Raw genomic sequence first — 19313 nt, 5'->3', positions numbered from 1 at the left:
GACTACTACTCTTCTTGTGGGCACCATTGACAAAACAGTCAACCATATAAGGACGGTGTTCGCGGCGTTCAAGATGGAGATGGAACAGAGCTTCAAAGAATTCACTGGTTGTGTGAATGAAAAATTGATGGAGCTATCCAAGTTGATCACGGGAGCTGTCCAAGATGCACAACCTGAAGTGGATCCAGAAGCTTCAGCCGAGAAACACGGTGATGAGGATAAGAAAGATGAAGAAGAGGCTGAAAAGAAAAAAAGAAGATGAAGACAAAGAAGATGCTGAAAAGAAGAAGGATGATGAAGACAAAAATGATCTAGACAAAGAAGGAGAATGAGATGTTGGGCAGGTTTTCAGCATAGGAGACGACATAGAAGATACACAAGAGACTCAAGAAGGTATTATTGGTTGAATGGTTTTTGGTTTGTGTTTTATGAAAAGTTTTTGGATAACTATCTATGTTCATCGATGTCAATTAATTGAACAGTTGACATCAATGTTAACAATTGACGTCAATTGTTGACGTCTGTGATTTATATGCTCTCTGTTTGTTGACGTCAATGTCAATAGTGACGTCAACTATTGACACTTGATCTATGATTACGTCACCACGAACAACATGTCCTTGACACACTCTTGGCCCTGGGTGGATGTCGATCTCGTCTATTTGCCCTGTTGTTTCAAGGATAGGACGGACTTTCTTCTTCTTGTTGTATCGATTCAGGAGCGGTCCATTACGATCTACGAATCTATGTCCAGCAATAGGGTTCATAAAAAAATGGTGACAACCCACATCCAACAAATTTCCAAATTACTCTCACTAGTGCTCTGCTCTGCTAATGTGTTTGATCGTTTGAGTATTGAAGACACCAGTTCAGCCCAATTCACAATATCCACTTCACTCACCATGCCACACCAGAGCAATGGGTACGTATATAACTATTATTTAATTATACCATATTTATATATTAAATAAGTTGTCTAATCCCGATTTTTTTTTTTAAAACAGTGGTAATTGTGGCATGTTTGTCATGAAAGCCATGGAGTTTATGACTCACGACTTAGATCTGCATGAGGTGAAACAAGAGGAGATGAACATACCCGGCAAAAGTTAAAAATAACATATGTCAACAATTGACGTCAACTGTTGACATCAATATCAACAATTGACGTCAACAAGTAGTCTATACGAAGAAAATAAACAAAGACATCCTCTTTAACAAAAGTAGTCTGAACAAAAAGTATAATGAATTAAACAAAGAGACTCTTAAACAAAAGTAATCTTAACAAAGTATAATTAATACAGTAAATAAAGCTAGAACTAAACCGTGGACAATGGAGTAGCACTATTGCATGTTTGACGATTGTGGCCGAGTACCCCACATCGCGTATACTTGCGCATCCTAACTTTCTCCCCTTGAGAGGGTATTCTTCTCTTTTTCGGCCTACCGGCGGCACGCGCTGCGTGTTCAGGCGGAAGAACTATGATGTCAACAGTTGATGTCAACTGTTGACATAAGATGTCAACAATTGATGTCAAATGTTGACATCTGACGAAACTTACGAACTTCGCTGAACAACTTCAACAATTACCCAGAATCATGAAAATCTTATTTTCCGCCAAACTTAAACATACCGAGAATAAACATACACAAAAACAAAATAAATGGTAAAAAAAAAACATAAAAACTAACCAAGAAGAGTCTAAAGAGAGAGTTTGGTGGATTGACAAAGACGAGGCTCGGATTGGCAAAGAAATCAGCTTGGATTGACAAAGAAATCTCAAATGAAATTTAGGGTGTGGTGTTTTTTTTTATTACGGGAGAGAAGAGTATGTGAGAGAGAAAGAGGCAACTTGGGAGAAGACATAGAGAAACAAAGAATATTAAATATTAATTGGTTTGATTTTAGGTTAAAATGTAAAGAATATTAAAGTGAATGGTATTTCTAGTTTTCCACACAAAGTCAAGTAGTATTTTTGGCCAAAATTATGTTTTGGTGGATTATTGGAAATTGTTATTGAAGTGGTGGTAGATATGGCAATTTCTCTAGAATAATCTGATCTTTGAAGTACTTTAATGGAGGTGCTTCCATCTAGCTGGAGTACAAATTAAATTATTACTGCATTGTATACAATTTAGAGTGCCATAGAGCAAAGATTCTCATATATATATATATATATATATATATATATATATATATATATATATATATATATATATAATGAATGATCACTAAATAAAAATAAAATAAAGAAAAAATGGCGACAAATAGATTTAATATTGTTAAAAATCATATTTACATACTTATTTTTTTGTTACGACAAAAATATCTATATGTTACATTTTACTTATGTTGTAGGTACCTCCACCGTTAAAACTAACAAAAATACACATGGGCATCTCAGATTTCATGGAAAATTAAATTATGTATTTTGAATAAAAAATTAATAATTTGGTAATAAAAAAAATAAGAGAAATTGTCACATCTACTACCATTTCAATAATATTTTCCAATAATCCACTAAAAACTAATTTTGTCCAAAAATACTACTTGGTTTTGTGTGGAAAACCCAAAATATCATTCACTTTAATATTCCTTACATTTTGATCAAAAACCAAAACTCAATTAATATTTATCTTTATTAATTATTTTTTCATTTAATTGATTTTATTTCTCTTTCTCTCTCCTAACCGAGTTTATTCAAAATCTCACCTTCACCGATTTCTCAAAATATAGATAAATATTAATTGTTTTGGATTTTGGTCAAAATGTAAGGAATATTAAAGTGAAGTAGTATTTTTGGCCAAAATTATGACAATTTCTCAAAAAATAATAATGATATAACAATTAATTAATATTTTACATTTTTTTTTCCATATTCTATGAAATTATTAATATTTGAGAGGTACCGATGATAAGATCAAGGATACGAGAGGTATCAAAATACGAGACATCGAAGCGCTTTTAGTTTTAAAAAATTATAACTTATTTTTTCATGAAATCTGAGCCGTCCACATGTACTTCCATTAGTTTTAACAGCGGAGGCACCTGCGGTGCAAATAAAATATAACATTATTTATTTTGGTCGCAACAAATATAATTAAGTATATAACTATGATTTCGGGTAAAAAAAAAAGTATTTTTGTCGGCATTTCCTCTAAACTAAATGAAAAAAAATACATTCAAATATCAAAAAATTAGGTAACTAGCCAATTAAAATGTTTGAGATTGCTATATAGCCAACGTTTCGTAAATGGGAAATTGTCACATCTACTACCATTTCAATAACATTTTCCAATATAATCCACTAAAAACTAATTTTGGCCAAAAATACTACTTGGCTTTGTGTGGAAAACTACAAATATCATTCACTTTAATATTCCTTACATTTTGATCAAAAACAAAAACTCAATTAATATTTATCTTTAGTAATTATTTTTTTCATTTAATTGATTTTATTTCTCTTTCTCTCTCCCTTACCGAGTTTATTCAAAATCTCACCCTCACCGATTTCTCAAAATAAAGATAAATATTAATTGTTTTGGATTTTGGTCAAAATGTAAGGAATATTAAAGTGAAAAGTATTTTGGGTTTTCCACACAAAGCCAAGTAGTATTTTTGGCCAAAATTTAGTGGATTATTGGAAAATGTTATTGAAATGGTGGTAGGTATGACAATTTGTCTTCGTAAATCTAAGGTTAATATGCATACAGATGACGTGGCATTCCTGGTTTGTCATTTCATTGAAATAAAATGGTGTGATATTTATGTCAATTTACACGTGTAAATACATGAACGTGATTATTTACTTAAGATTTACGAAACGTTGGTTATATAGCAATGTGAAACTGTAAATTAGACTATATATCTAATGGGCCCTTAAAACAATATTATAATAGATAACTTTTAGAGTTTTCCACATTGGGGTATTATAAAAATCTTGCAACTATAATGTATGGAGGTGCTAAGTTTTAACACATACGTGTTACAAAAATTGAATTTTACAACGGAAAAAATCGTAATAAAGAGATTCTACAATAATTATGTACGGTTATAAAAGATTCTAAAGCGGTATGAAAACCGTTACGGCGAGGTTTTACCTTGTTGGAGAAAAAATATACTACATTGCGGGAATTATACTAACCTACGGAGAATTGAACACTAGAGGTATGTGAAAACTCTCTGCAGTGTAGCATATTTTTGTCACGGAGAGACTTTACACGTCGGTAGCGCGAACTGTTGTGTAAAATTTTTGACGTTTTTTTTTAAATGTTCTCCACAGTTGCTTTTTTTTTTATGTTACGGCTAATTGTAGTTTATGCTATGGCGAGATATAACCTTTTACAATTGAAATAAAAAGAAACTAGTATTTTTTTTTTTTAATATCTATGTCCATTCTTTCGGTTTTTTCAATTTGAAATACGTGAAAGTGGTACAAATCCATCCGATAATTCTGCCAAAATAAGCACAAATCCTAAATCCAAAATATCCACAAAATACGCATCTAAAAATTCACAAAAATCTAACTAATATACTCACTCTTCTCTTACTCTCTCTACATCATCCGGTGTATATGATTTTTAGCTTGTAGTTTAGCTACATTTGTACCAACAATATCACACAGATAAAGTAAAATGTAATACTAACACTTTGTATATCCGAATTTCTAGGATGTCCAGGTTAATTGATGTTTTGACAAACGCTGATTGATTGTTACTTCGGGCAATTTCGTGCTCAAGCCCGAAATTTGTAAAAAAAAAAAAAAAAAAGTCTCTATATTTAAAGAGTTTGGAATAGTTCAATTTTGTGCAAATTTTTGGAGGAACCTCTTTCTTAAAACCTATTTAAAAAAGGTTACTTCTATTTTTAGTACAAGGATACATATTTTATTTATAGAACGTCAAGCTAGGCATCTGGTACGAAAAAAAGACGGAAATGCCACTATCGCTTTTAATTTTGTCCCAATGGTACTATCTATTTTCGTGTGTTCGAAAATGGCAGAATGAATTCCGCTAGGTGTCGGAAGTGGCACCAAGGCACAGGTTGGCAATGACGCGCAATTAATTCCATTCATCCGTTAGGTGAATGTTAGCTTTACAGATGGTTTTTTGTAATTCAATCTATGAAATTTGTTGTAACTAGCCAAGTTTGTCATTCTTATTGGGGAATAGCCCAAGTTTCATTTTATTAAGCAAATAATCCATATTTTCGGCTCAGACCATAATGCCCTTAGTAAATTCGCGAATTGGTTAATTTAATTAACCTACTGGAGTGAGTTAGGTCAATTAATTAACTTATTGGTTGAATATTAATTTAGATTCTGATTTTTTTGTGAGTAAAGTTAATTTACTAAATGATTGAATTCGGAATTAGGTTAATTAATTGAATGCTTTGAATATCAATTGACTTAAGTTATGATTTCTGTAAATTTTTTGTGAATTTCAAATCCTTCACGAGTCAGTTAATTAATTAACCTAACTCACTCCAGTAGGTTAATTAAATTAACTGATTCGGGAATTTACAAAGTGCCTCTCCTCAATCCCCTCCATCGCCGTCGATTTCCTCTTCGTCGCCGATTCTTCTCCCCTCGTTGATTTTCGAGTTCCGGTGAGGTCGAGCATTGCCGCCGCCGGAGCTCGACGGAATCGACGCCGTCTATGGCGGATCTTGACGGCGTCTATGGCGGATCACGCCGGCGACGTGTTAGGGATCAGCAATGAGGATGGACGACGATCGGCGACGACGCGGCGGCGTGAAATGGATCGGCGGCGTGAAGTGGATCGGTGGCGTGACATGGACGAAGACAAGAACGAGTTTAGGTTTAGATTTTGGGAAAATTGAGTTTTGCTCTTATATATGAGGGTAATTTAAGTAGTGAAATATTAATTGGGCTATTCACTTCATTTATTCAAACTTGGGTTATTCTCCTAATATTGGTGGGTTGATTGGGCTAGTATGCTCACTCTCCCATTCAATCTCAACCTTTAATTTTTGTACCGTTAAATTAATGAATGCCTGTAAAAAAAAATGACAGTTTCTTACCTTTGAGATATAATATTTATGATACATTTATACTTTCAGCCCGTTTCGGATCATTGCCTATAAATAAATCTTATTTTATTTCATTTTTCACAACTCATGTGACAACTCACATTTCATTTCTACAACATTACTCTACAGTATTCTCTGCAAATATTTCTCTACATTTTTATCAATATAATTAAATTTATATTTCTAAAATTAGTACTACATAGTTAAATATATAATATTTATATATTTTATAAATATTATTAAAAACGTATGCCGAATCATCATCTCATCAAAGTTCTCGTCGAGGTTTACGTGAATCACATCAAAGTTCTAGTCACACTCACACACCGTCACATTCACAACAAGAAGAGAAGCATCACGAAGAAGTTCAACAACTTTTTCCACCACGAAGATTTTCGAAAAATTGGTTAAACTTTTCTTAATTTTCTAATTAGGAAAACACCAAATATCAACTCGTCCTCGATCCAACTTTTTCATATCGACCTCCAAGTATCCTTCCAGGATGATTGAATCATGTTTACAATTTTTTCTTGTTACATTTATTTTCTGTTTATAATTTCATTTGGCTTTTTCATAATCGTTTATCGTTTGACTTAAAATAACAACAAACTAAATTAATAAATAAAAGAGATAGTTATGGGATATTTGAAAATTTGAGGTATTCACATACTACCTTCAAATTTGCCAAATTTCCTGAAAGCGTGTGGTCAAACTACAGTTTGGGTTGAGACTATATTAGGTTTGGTTCATCGAAGGCTATCGTTGGGCTCGTAATTTGAGTACGTCATAGGCCTTATAATGTGTTAGCTTTGCATTGTCATCAGGCTAGCTTTGAGAAACACACGTGTGGGTCAGTCAAAGGTACTAGCTATGAATTTAATATGTTTTTACTTTGCTCTAATCATAGCCCAATCATCTTAAAGCTCAAATTCAGCTTTTTATACTTGCCCCAATCATGGCCCAACCAATCACACAAGACTTTACAAGGTCCCCGTGCATTAGAATAATAAAGTTGGTTTAAGCAGTAAAATGATATAACAGGGCTGGCCTTAACTCACCGGGAACTCTAGGCGATTCAATATTTTGGGGCCCTATAATACTAATAAAAATTTAAAATTTCAAGGTTAAAAATGTAATTTTTTTAGAAAATGGGCCAAAAGTGTAAATTTTTAGGGTAAAAAATGTAAATTTTCTTAAAAAAAAGCAAAAAGTGTAAAATAATTTTTTTTTGGAGTCCAAGACACAAGCCTTGCCCGCCTTAGGACAGGGCCGACAACAAAGCTGATTGTATAAAAGATTTTTAATTAGTAGTAATTTCATGGAGACTTTGACAAGCTACGAAAGGGACGACCCACCACACCTTCTTAGATCTTCTTCTCCCAAAAAGAAAGAAAACAAAGAAAGAAGATACAATTTTTTTTTTTTTAACACAATTTAACTTTAAATTGGATTTCATTTTCAGTATTTTCTTCAGTTAATTTATCAAATTTCTTCTCATTTCTCAAGTAAATAGAAGGACCACTTTATAGCAATAATCACGTAGTCCTCTGTTGTTTTATGATTTAAAAAGTTCTAAAATTATGTAACTGCGTAGCCAAAATATGTTAATGGTTAGAAATATTATTAATAAAGAGTATTTATTACATGAAATTAACTGATTTGTGACTAAGATTTGAGTGGAGTCCACTCATCGGAATTGTTTAACTCCAGTGTATTTTTATTCATCTTTGCGACAGGTATCCAATTAAATATTTATTTGCCAAAATCAATTATATATTAAATGAGAAATCGATGCTCAAAGTGTGTTGGAAAATACCAATATTCACTAGTACAATTAATAGCATCAGGTGCGACAAAAGTCGCACCTGAAAGCACCAATGTCGCATCTGAAAGTATCATCGGGTGCGACTTTAGATGCGACAAGGTCGCATCTGAAAGTCTGCACCTGATGATTTTAGGTGCGACTTGTCGCACCTGAAAGTCATCACTATCAGGTGCGACATTTTAGGTGCGACTTCTCGCACCAAACGTCGCACCTAAATATCCTCCAAAATAAGATATTAAAGCGGGAATTATAGTATCAGATGCGACCTTCGCGGGAAAGGTATCAGATGCGACTAGTCGCATCTGATAATCATTCCCCGCTAAATATTTGGCGGGTTACAGTACAATCAGATGCGACTAGTCGCATCTGATACTTTTCCCGCGAAGGTATCAGATGCGACAAGTCGCATCTGATTGTCTGTAGTTTTTTTTTTAAAAAAAATGCTGATTCTAATAGAATCAGCCTATTAATTATTTAAAAATTATAATTTAAAAAATTATTTAAAAATTAATTAAATAATTTTTTTGTTAAATTAAATAAATAATTTGAATAATATTAATTAGAATAATTATTTAAATAATTTAATAGAAATTCTAATATTAAATTCATAAAATTTGATAAGTTACGTTCAATAAATTAAAAAAATTACAATCTATTCTTTTTGTTTCCCTTTTTCACTCGAAGTCTTCCAATTCTGGAATGCACGGCCTCCTCTTCCGCCAGATCTTCCTCGTGCCCCTTGGCGGCCTGGTGCGCTGGCGCTCGAACGATGTCGCTGAAATTCTACCGAACCTGGCGTCTGATCAGCATTTGGCATTGAAGCGGATGGCGGCGTCTGAACATTCGGCATTGAAGCGGATGGCAGCGTCGTGGGGGATGTCTGCATGGGAGACGGATGCTGCTGTGTGTAGGCAAAGAACTGTCGCTGAAACGTCTCCATCTGAGCTCGTTGCTCACGCCTCATCTCTTCCATTGCAGCCTGTTGTGCGGCCAACGCTGCTTGTAGCTCACTAGCCACTGGATCTGGAACGCGCCTCGATGAAGAACCTGAGGACGAGCTGTCGTCCTGAGCCTGAGCCAAGAGATACGAGGATCTCGGGATCGAGGGACCTATCCCGACATACCAATCTCGACGTTGTCCGAGAACAGTATCCATCGCGTACTGCTCCGCCTGGTCTATGTCAAACGTTTGGCCTGACTCCGCTGCTTGTCGTTGCATATCCTCGACTTGAGTCATAATTCGCGCCTTCAAACATATGTTAAAAAAATTATTAAGATTATCGAAACTTGATTATTAAGTAATTAACACAAGTAACTTACAAATGCTTGTTGCGCCCAAGCTGTCGTCCAATTGCCTTGATCATCTTGATGTTTTTTCTCCCACGTGTTTAACGCCGATGCCAAAGTCCCATCTTCCCTACTCTGCAGTTCTTATGAAAATATGAGTAATGTATTTATTGCAAAAAAAATATTACAAAATTAGAATAAACTTACGTTCAAATGTCGATGAGCCAAAAAAGAAATCGACCCTTGTGTGGACTTCGTTTTCTTGTTCTTTGAATTGTCTCTGTTGCGAGTAGACTTTTTCTGCACATATTAAATTGCGTTATAATTCGATTTCATAGAAGATAACATAATTTTTTTTGAATTATACATTATCTTCCAATCGTCAGTTGCGAACTCCTCTATCACCTTCTCCCAATCGTCTTTTTGATATCCTTTTGGGATTTCTTTCTTGGCGACATTCATTTGCCCACAACATTTGCCTAAGAAAGTCCCTGATAATCTAGACGTTTGGTTGCGCCTCATTCGCTTTGCATCGCGAATGATAGTCTGGTCAATCTGATGATGAAAGCAATCCGCCGGAAGCAGCTCATCGGTCTCATCATCCTTGTACACGAAAGTGTACTCAGAATGAAGTGCGCTCAGAATATTGCCCAACATCTGGGGCGTCACTTCGTTCCAATCACGAAGTGTGACCGGGATATGGACTTTCACCAAAACGCCGACGCGGTTGTTGAATACTCCTACCTTTTTATTGTTTTCCTTACGTCCTGGTAGAAGGTTTGGTTGATTGGGTCATACCTAACAACTTTCGCATCGGGTACCCCAAGCGCTGCTTTTGCCGAAGTAGAGCCGGTTGTTGGTCCCCTTGTTTTCTTAGGACCTTGGGAACCCGGTGTCTCTAGCGGAGACTCATCTCCACCTGCTCGTGAACGGTGTAGCGGAGACTCATCTCCACCTGCATCTGACATCCTGTAAGATGTGAACAATATTAGTAAATAAATATTAGTTTTCTGTTTAAAAAAAACGTGGACGGCACCACGGATTTTATTATTAACAAACCTCACATATGGCGGAGGAAAACCGTGGTTACATTATATAGTAAATAAGCATACAAAAAAGATATTACTCATTCATCGTCATCTATGTCTATAATGTTAATATCATCTTCTATATCGACATCAACATCTTCTCCCTCAAAAACGACCCGTCTCTCATTTTCATCATCGTCTTCTTCATCATCGTCAACGACAGTCACTAACTCAGCTTCATCGGTTTCGTGTCGATGATTCAAACGCTCGATGTTTGACAACTCTATAGTCAATGGGTTCGAGGCTGAGTTGGAGGGGGTCAACTTCAGGAATGTCCCAAATCCCTCGATGATTGCATTCCTGGACGATTTCCCAGTCGCCGCCTTTAACAAGATCTTCGATGTAAAAAAACTTGTTTGACTTGAGTCGCGAGTACGTACGGCTCCTCTTTAAACCACTGTTTCGCAGTATAAGCACTCGTTTCTCCAGTAGTCTTATCGGTGTGCACTAGTCAGTTTGCATGATACTTGTCACCGTACCAAATGCATTTGAACAATACAACACTACAGTTATGCCTCTTTCTTCATGCACAACCAAGGCGGCAAATTGTACGCAGTTAGTACCACATGCCACATGCTGTACGATAGACTCATTTCTCCGAACGGATTGAATCCATCTGCAGCTAGTCCAAACCGCACGTTTCGAGGCTCTGCAGCAAAGCCTGGGTATCTCTCGTCCAGGTTTTTCCACGTCGTACCATCCGCAGGGTGTCGTAGAACACCAACTTCCCTGACGCGATCTCTTTCGTGCCACTGCATCAGAAGCGACGTGTGTCGAGACGCGTACAACCGCTTCAATCGATCTTTCAGGGGAAAATATCGCAAAATCTTTTGCGGTATCATTTTCCCAGTTGGCTTCCATCTGCTCTCGTTGCCTACTGGGCACACGTCAACTTCCGCGAGATCTTTTCGAAATAGGACACAGTCGTGAATACACGCATCGATCATCTCGTATCTCATGCCAAAACGCTTCAGCTTCGCCTTTTCCTCGTAATGCTTCTCCGGAATTCGATTACCAGCTGGATGAGACTTCTTCAAGAGCTGCAAGAGTTCTGTGAACGACTTGTTCGTCCAATGGTTCGTGACTTTGAGGTGCATCAACGAAACCAAGAACGACAAAGAAGAAAACTCTTTGCATTCAGGGTACAATTCTGCTTCCAACTCGGCGAAGAGGTCTTCCACTTGCTCCTCTGCACGCACCTCGCTCTGGGTCGGCTCCGTAGCATCGTCGTGATCCCTGATATCCTCCACAGCACCGTGCAATCCTCCTATTCCTCTCTGATCTGTTCCTCCGATGGAATCTTCTTCATGAGGAAGGACGACACGCTCGAGCTCGCCGTGATGATACCATTTTGTGTAGCCTGGGGTAAACTCCTTGTTCAGCAAATGATTCCTGACAACCCCGATGTCGTGCCATCTCACGTTGTTGCAAGGTTTGCAAGGACACCGATATTTGCCATTTTCGTTAGGGAATCTTCTTGTAGCGCGAATAAACTCGTTAACACCGGTTTTGTATTGCAATGTCACCCGATTATTCTCCGTGATCCAATCTCTACTTGGATTGGACATTTCGCTGAATGAGAGCGAGAAATGAAAGTTTTGAAGAGTTATTGATAAAGGACGACGGAGAACAAAATAAAAGAGAGATTATGAATTGTATGTTATTTTGAGCTCGGATTGAATAAGTTCGGAGTTTTTAGACTAATTGATTCGAAACTCTACCGAAATTTTGGCAGAGTTTCCCTTATTATACTGACAAACCAAAAACCTGCAAAATTATTTAAAAACATATACAAACCATCCAGAACTATCCTACAAATTAGCTCAGCCCTACACCGAACCTCCGTGGTTCGGTCACAACATTTTATAAATGAAAAAGTCAAATAAACAAAATATCACAAACTATCAAAACACTTCACAAACTATTTTTCTTATTTAAACTTACAATTTCATTTCATGTTAAATCAAATGAAACTAATCACAAATTCATTAACTTCATTTTAACCTAAACTTCATTTTATACTAAACATATCACAAAACATCAAAACATGTCACAAAACACAAATAAAACTTAGTTTTAACCTAAACTAATTAAATTATTAAACATGTGACATTATCGATTACAATTACTAATCAATTTCAAAGTAGCATGTTATAATTACAATTTTAATTTCATTAAATAATTTTAAACTAAATAACCTATTCATGTAATTATTAGACTAATTACAATTCCTAATTGATAAATTACAATAACTCAAAACTAATTAAAACAAAACAAATTTAAACTAAACACTAACCTATACTATATCACAAACTATATCAAAACATGTCAAAAAAACAATGAAAACTTAATTTTAACCTAAACTAATCACATTATTAAACAATTGAAGATATCATATACTAATTAAGTTACAATCAATTTAAACTTTTAACATAATTAAACTAATGGAATTATTAAACTTAACAAAATTACTAAACATGTAAATTATCAAATTAATACTAATTAAACTACACATATATATACAAATTAATTTCTAACACATATAAACTTAATCTAATTAAAATTACTTAACACCATATACAAATTAATACCTAACAAATATAAACTAAACATACAATATACAATATACTAATTACACATATACAATATACAATAAAATCTATACAATATATATTTACATACAATATATAAACTAATAATACCTAAACAGGAAAAAAAAAATAAAAAATACTAACCTGGCCGGGACTCTCGGAGAAGGAAGGTCACCCCGTCGATGCGACTAACGGGCCTGCGTCGGAGAGGAACTGGGCTCGGCCGAACAGGGCAGGTTCCGGCTATTGGCTGGGACTCGGCAGCAGGGGCTGAGCGCAGGGCGAGGTCCGGAGGCACGGGACGACGATCGAGGCTGTGAGAGAGGGAGAGAAACACTAAGAGAGAGAGAGCGAGTCAGAGAGGGAACGAATTCAGTGAGCGGGAGAGAGAGAAATACCGGTTTGGTGGCCGAGGAGCTGCTAGCGGCGGTGGAGCGCGGCGGCGGCGGAGTTCCCACCAGCGGCGGAGCGTGGCTGGTGGCGCGCGCGGCTTGGTGGAGGAGCTGTTGGCGGCGGCGGAGCGTGGCTGGTGGCGGCGGAGCATGGCTGGTGGCGCGCGCGGCTTGGTGGATGAGCTGCTGGCGGCGGCGGAGCGCGGCGGAGGTGGTAGACAGAGAGAAGGTTTTTTTTTCCGAGAGAGAGTGTGGTTTTTTTTTCAAAAATAGGCTGTTGAAATGAGGAAGACGAAGTGCAGACGATTTTGTTTTATAGAAAAACCTAACTTTCAGGTGCGACATTGTCGCACCCGAAAGATCTATCAGGTGCGACTAGTCGCACCGGATAATATCTTAAAAAAATAACCCAGGATGTCACGTCAATCCTGAATGAAATAATGAGGGGGAGAATTGGCCCGCTTAAAATTTTGAAACTATCAGGTGCGACAAAGTCGCACCTGATAGTTTTTATGACTTTCGGGTGCGACTAGTCGCACCCGATACTCAAAAGCAGAAAACAATTTTTGCGAAATTTTTAACACTTCGGGTTGACAATCTGGTGCGACTAGTCGCACCCGAAAGTCATTTAGATGCGACTTTTAGGTGCGACTGGTCGCACCTGATAGTCATGCGTATTAGAAAACCAAATTTGTAGTAGTGATTTATTAAGAAAATTGGATGTTGCGATTTATTGTGCACATACAAGATTCCCACTTGGAAGAGATATATGGATTTGTTGTGCTTATATATGCAAATTGTGGAAAAGGGTTTGGATTTACAAGGGTGACCCAATTTTGTATAGGGTCAATGGTTTAGGCAAGCCCATATCCATTACACGAGCACCGCCACGGTCCGGTCGGTCAGTCGTGCGGAGTTTGACTCGGGCATTAATTTTTTTCCTTCCAGATTTGATTTTATTTATTTATGAATAAAATAAAATCTTTATATTAATGTGCATGGATTAATTGCTTCGGTTTAATCCAGATATTAATTGCTTCGTCGAGCATTGTTGAACGGTTTTCGTCATGTGCTTGCAAAGCTTGGAAATGTTCATAACCAACGTGCATTAACTCGTATTCATGGCTCTTTATTCTAGAACATTTTTGGTTCAAATTCGTTTAGAATTTAGCCTATAAAAAGAGGTCTATGCATCTGATTCAGAACACACCAACATATCCTAAACTAAGTGTTCTTGCTTTCCTCTCTCCCGCCAGAAATTCTAGTTTTCTTTTGTAGTCCGGTGGTAGCTTTTGGCTTTTGGTTCAAGTTCCATGGAGACGTTCGTATGGTGATCCGCTCGTCTCTTCGTCGTTGTATCCTTGGAAGTTTTCTCACATAAATTCCAACACTCGTGGGAGGGCACTAAAAGTTTCAAGTAAATCGTCAAACGAGCCTCGATGATCCCCTTTGTTTCCTATTGTTTTTATTCTTTCCGATTAAGGTTTATACCTCTTTATTTTATCCATATTCTTATATTGTTTATTAGTTTTCTTATTTTACGTAATCAATTTTCACAAATTGTTTTTTTTCTCGTATAATATTTTCCATAAATTGCTAACAATCTTAAAGCTTTTAAATTTTTTAGGCCGTTTGCAAGAAAAATATAGGATTTATTTTCATTATTGTTCTGGATTTGTTATTTTTTAAGAAAACTAATATTGTGGATTTGTTTTATAGAGACATGACTAACGAAAATGACATGACTAATGTGATTGTTGATGAGAACGTCACCGAGACACTCAATGTGGTGAACACCCGAATGTTACTACGAATCTTGTTCCCACCGCGATGGGACAAACCTCAATGACGGCTACAACCATGAATGGACCCGCGGGCTCGTTCTGTGCAATTCTGTGGAACGCGTGCCCACCGCGGTTATGCCGGGCGAAAGGTCCGAGAAGTTAACGGGGCTGAACTTCAAGCGCTGGCAACAAAAGGTGTTGTTCTACTTGGCAACAATCGTTCTTGCACGGTTCTCGACCGAAGATCCACCGAATCGTCGCGAGGAGGAAACTGATCCACAAGTTCTAATGGCGTTTAGCGCGGGGAAAGATTCCGACTATTTGTGTAGGAATTATGTGAGAGATAGTCTCAACGACTCGCTATATAACGTTTATAGCATGAAACGCTCCTCCAAAGAGCTTTGAGATTCATTGGATCGCAATAATCAAATCGAGGATGCGGACTCTAAGAAGTATATCGTGGGCCGTTTACTCAAGTTTCAAATGATGGATTTGAAGACCTTGGTGAGTCAAGTGCAAGAGCTGTAACTTATCATCCACGAGATTCATGCCGAATTGATAACTATTAGTGACTCTTTCCAAGTTGTCTCGGTCATCGAGAAATTTCCTTCAGTGTTGAAGGACTTCAAGAACTATCTCAAGCACAAGCGAAATAAGATGAGTTTTGAAGACTTGGTTATTCATCTCTGAATTGAAGAAGACAACCGTGGCTCCGACAAGAGGTTCAAGACCACTTAAAAAATGCCAACGTTTTTTAACACGACGAGAGCTCGAATGGGAAGAAAGTCGCCTAAAGCTTGGGGCCAAGCGAGGGACGTTGAAGAAGAATTATGAACAAAAGATTGTTGGTAAATGCTTCAGTTATGACAAAGTAGTTCACCGTGTTGGGGATTGTAGAAAGCCGCCGAAGAAGAAAGAGGCGAATGTCGTGGATGGTGTTGATGACCTCCTCGTCGATATGATATTTGAGGTGAACATGGTGGATTCAAACCCCAAGGAGTGATTGATCGACACTGGTGCGATCCGTAACATATGCTCTGACAAGAATTCCCTCTTTGCACACAATTTGATGGAAGATGGGGATAAGCTGTTTGTGGGCAACTGTGTCACCTCTTAAGTCAAGGGAAATTGCGACGTCATCCTGAGGCTGACCTCTGGAAAAGAGGTGAAGCTCACGAATGTTCTCTATGTGCCTGATATGAGGAAGAATCCCATTTCTGGGACCTTGCTGTGTAACCATGGATTTTAAAATAGTTTTTGAATCTCAAAAGATTAAACTCTCTAAGAATGGGATGTATGTGGGCAAGGTTATATTAAGAATGGTATGTTGAAGATGAATCTAATTTCCATCAAGGCAAATGAAATTAATGAGAATAATTCTTCCAATTATATGCTTGAGTCTTCTAGTTTATGGCATGGTAGACTAGGTCATGTGAATTATGACACATTGAGAAAATTAATTAATTTGGATTGTATTCAAAAGTCTAATATTGACTCAAATACAAATGTAAAATTTGTATTGAACCAAAATTAACGAGAGCATATTTTCATAGTGTTGAAAGAAATAATGAATCCCTTGACTTAATCTATACCGATTTATGTGATTTAAAGTTCATGCAAACAAGAGGTGATAGTAAATATTTTGTGACTTTCATTGACGATTGTACACAATATTGTTGTGTATGTATTTTTCTTAAGAGCTAAGATGAAGCGATTGAGAACTTTTCTATGTACAAATTGGAAGTTGAGAATCAACTTAATTAGAAGATTAAGACGGTGCGAAGTGACCGAGGGAGTGAATATATTGAACTATTTGGTGATTTTTGTGCACACGATTGAATTATTCACGAAGTCACTCTACCATATTCTCCTCAATCGAATGATGTCACCGAACAAAAGAATTGCACTCTCAAAAAACTGATGAATGCAATGTTGCTTTTAATGTGTTATTTAGATAAGAAAAGAACAAAAATATTTCAATTTTAGTTTAGCATTTATTTTATTATAATTATCGTGGTCCAAATTGAATCAATCGCGTATTCCTCTTTTGCAAGGTAACCTCAGCGGCATTTTCTTACTCTTTATACAAAAACAACACTCAGCTTTTTGGTTCCAATCTCCGACAAAGGCAGCTGCACGAGTTTGGTTCAGCGACGAAATAGTGGTGACATAGCCGCAGTGATGAGATTCTGCGTATCAAGAGTCCGGTGACAAGTTTGGTGACATAGAATCGATGAGATTGGCTTACCTAGCGGACCAGCAGCGGTGCGTTTCTAGAGGTGGACAGACGAGAGACCGCCAACTTGCTTGCCCCCAATTCGCAACCATCCTCATTGTAGATGGTCTAACATGTGATTTAAAGATTTGATGATGTTGATATGCTGCCACACCTTACCATCACCTATAGCGCATCCTCCCTGTCTCCATTTTCCCATGTAAGTTTATGATTTTTTCATGTTTTAATTAAACACTTTGCCATATTTTTATGTTTTTTTCTCTTATAGCTGAGGATAGTAAGAAGGTGAAAGCTTATGGTATCGAGTATGTTAATATCGCTACTGCCGTGGGATCAAGTGTAACGTTGCTCGGAATGGATGACTCTAGGCGCTAGATCTTTGAAGGCTTTGCTTCATAGGTATTTTAAAGAATAATATTTTATTGATGTTAGGTGTTTTTTTTATGCCATTACCCATTACTTTTATATTTTAGTTGAATTAGAAATTTGTAATTCATGACTTAGAATATTTATGGCATTGTCGAAGAGGAGTTTATTAGATTCTATTTATTATTTTTATTTTCTATATTAAATTATAAAAATATAAATTTGGGAATATATTACTGTAAAACTACAAGCGGGCTATGTAGTCTATATTATTATATTATTGTAATATAGTTTCATAGTTATTAAACTACTATTTACTACTGTAGTTTTAAATAACAAGATACTCAAACACTTCTATTAATAAAAGTAGTCTTACAATATGACTACAACAAATATAAGTAGTATATATACTATATAATAACTGAATTATATAAAACTAATTACTAACGGTGTAGTTTTTATACATCAAATCTGTATATACTACATGTAAATATCGTAGTAATATAGTTTAACTACGGTTTAATAAGTTAAAAAAGACTACGAAAAAAATTGAAGTAAAATATTAAGTGAAAAGAATCCGATGCGATAGATGCTATAAAGAAAACCGTAGTCCTAGTTTAGAGACTATATAGTTAATAAACGTTTTTGTAGTAGTGATAAACGATTTTTAATGAAATAATGATATAGAGAGAAATTGCTCAAATATAAAAATAAATCTGAAGAAAGCTATTTCTATGTTAAATAATAACTGTATTAAAATAATTTTTGATTTAAAGGGATATTTTCATGATTTAAAAAAAAAATACGTTTGCTATAATGAATATTTAATTTCTTTCCTTTATTAGATTAATTGCCTTTTAAATGTTTGAAATTTCATTCTGTCCAAGTAATTTTAAATGCATAAGTTGAATTTCTAATTTGCATGTTTCAAATGTTTGCTATTGTTTCGTTTGTATAATTTACACTACAAAATGATATTTTCGATATTTTACACTCGTTTATTTCCGTAAATAGTGTCACGCCCCGAAAAAGTGGGATGTGATTATTGGCTATAAAATGAACTAAAAAATTTTACAGAACTATCCAACAGTGCATACTCAGTTATTTTCTTTACAAGTCCAAAGATAAAAGAAAGAAAATTCAAAATAAACAAACTTTTACAAGTAAACGCTTATTTATAGACTTGTTAGATAAACCATACAGAGACTTCAAAACACTTGACGACACTAAACTTCAGAGTTGTCCTAACCCTTCTTCTCGCTTCCAGTAGGTGTTATAGTAATGGTTTGAGTAAAAAGATTTTCAAAAATAATATTATACGTTATAATAATAATGTTCGTGTCAGTGTAAATCACCATACACGTACAAGTATAACTTACAAAAATGTAAATTGCAAGAATGTAAATGACGAAAATTTAAGTGTGTCTCTAGATACATCTTAACGTGTACTATTTCCTGAGCCGCCCTGCCAACTTAACCCGTGGCAGACATCTGATCAGAGATAGATACACTCTTTGCACCGTAAATGTGTGTGTGTGAATCCGGCTTATCTAGGATATACAAAACATTTTATTTCGCAAATAAGGGATACATGTATAATGCTGAAAAATAATTTTTCAATTTCACAATCGGATCTTCCGATGTGAAATTCCGCCAAGTTTGAAAAAAAAACAGATCTCGGGTGTTGTGGCATTT

This window comes from Urtica dioica, chromosome 8 (assembly GCF_054948205.1).
Source record: "Urtica dioica subsp. dioica isolate 48M chromosome 8, U.dioica_male_clone48M_v1_H2, whole genome shotgun sequence".
NCBI lineage: Eukaryota > Viridiplantae > Streptophyta > Magnoliopsida > Rosales > Urticaceae > Urtica > Urtica dioica.
This window is presented reverse-complemented; position numbering follows the sequence as displayed.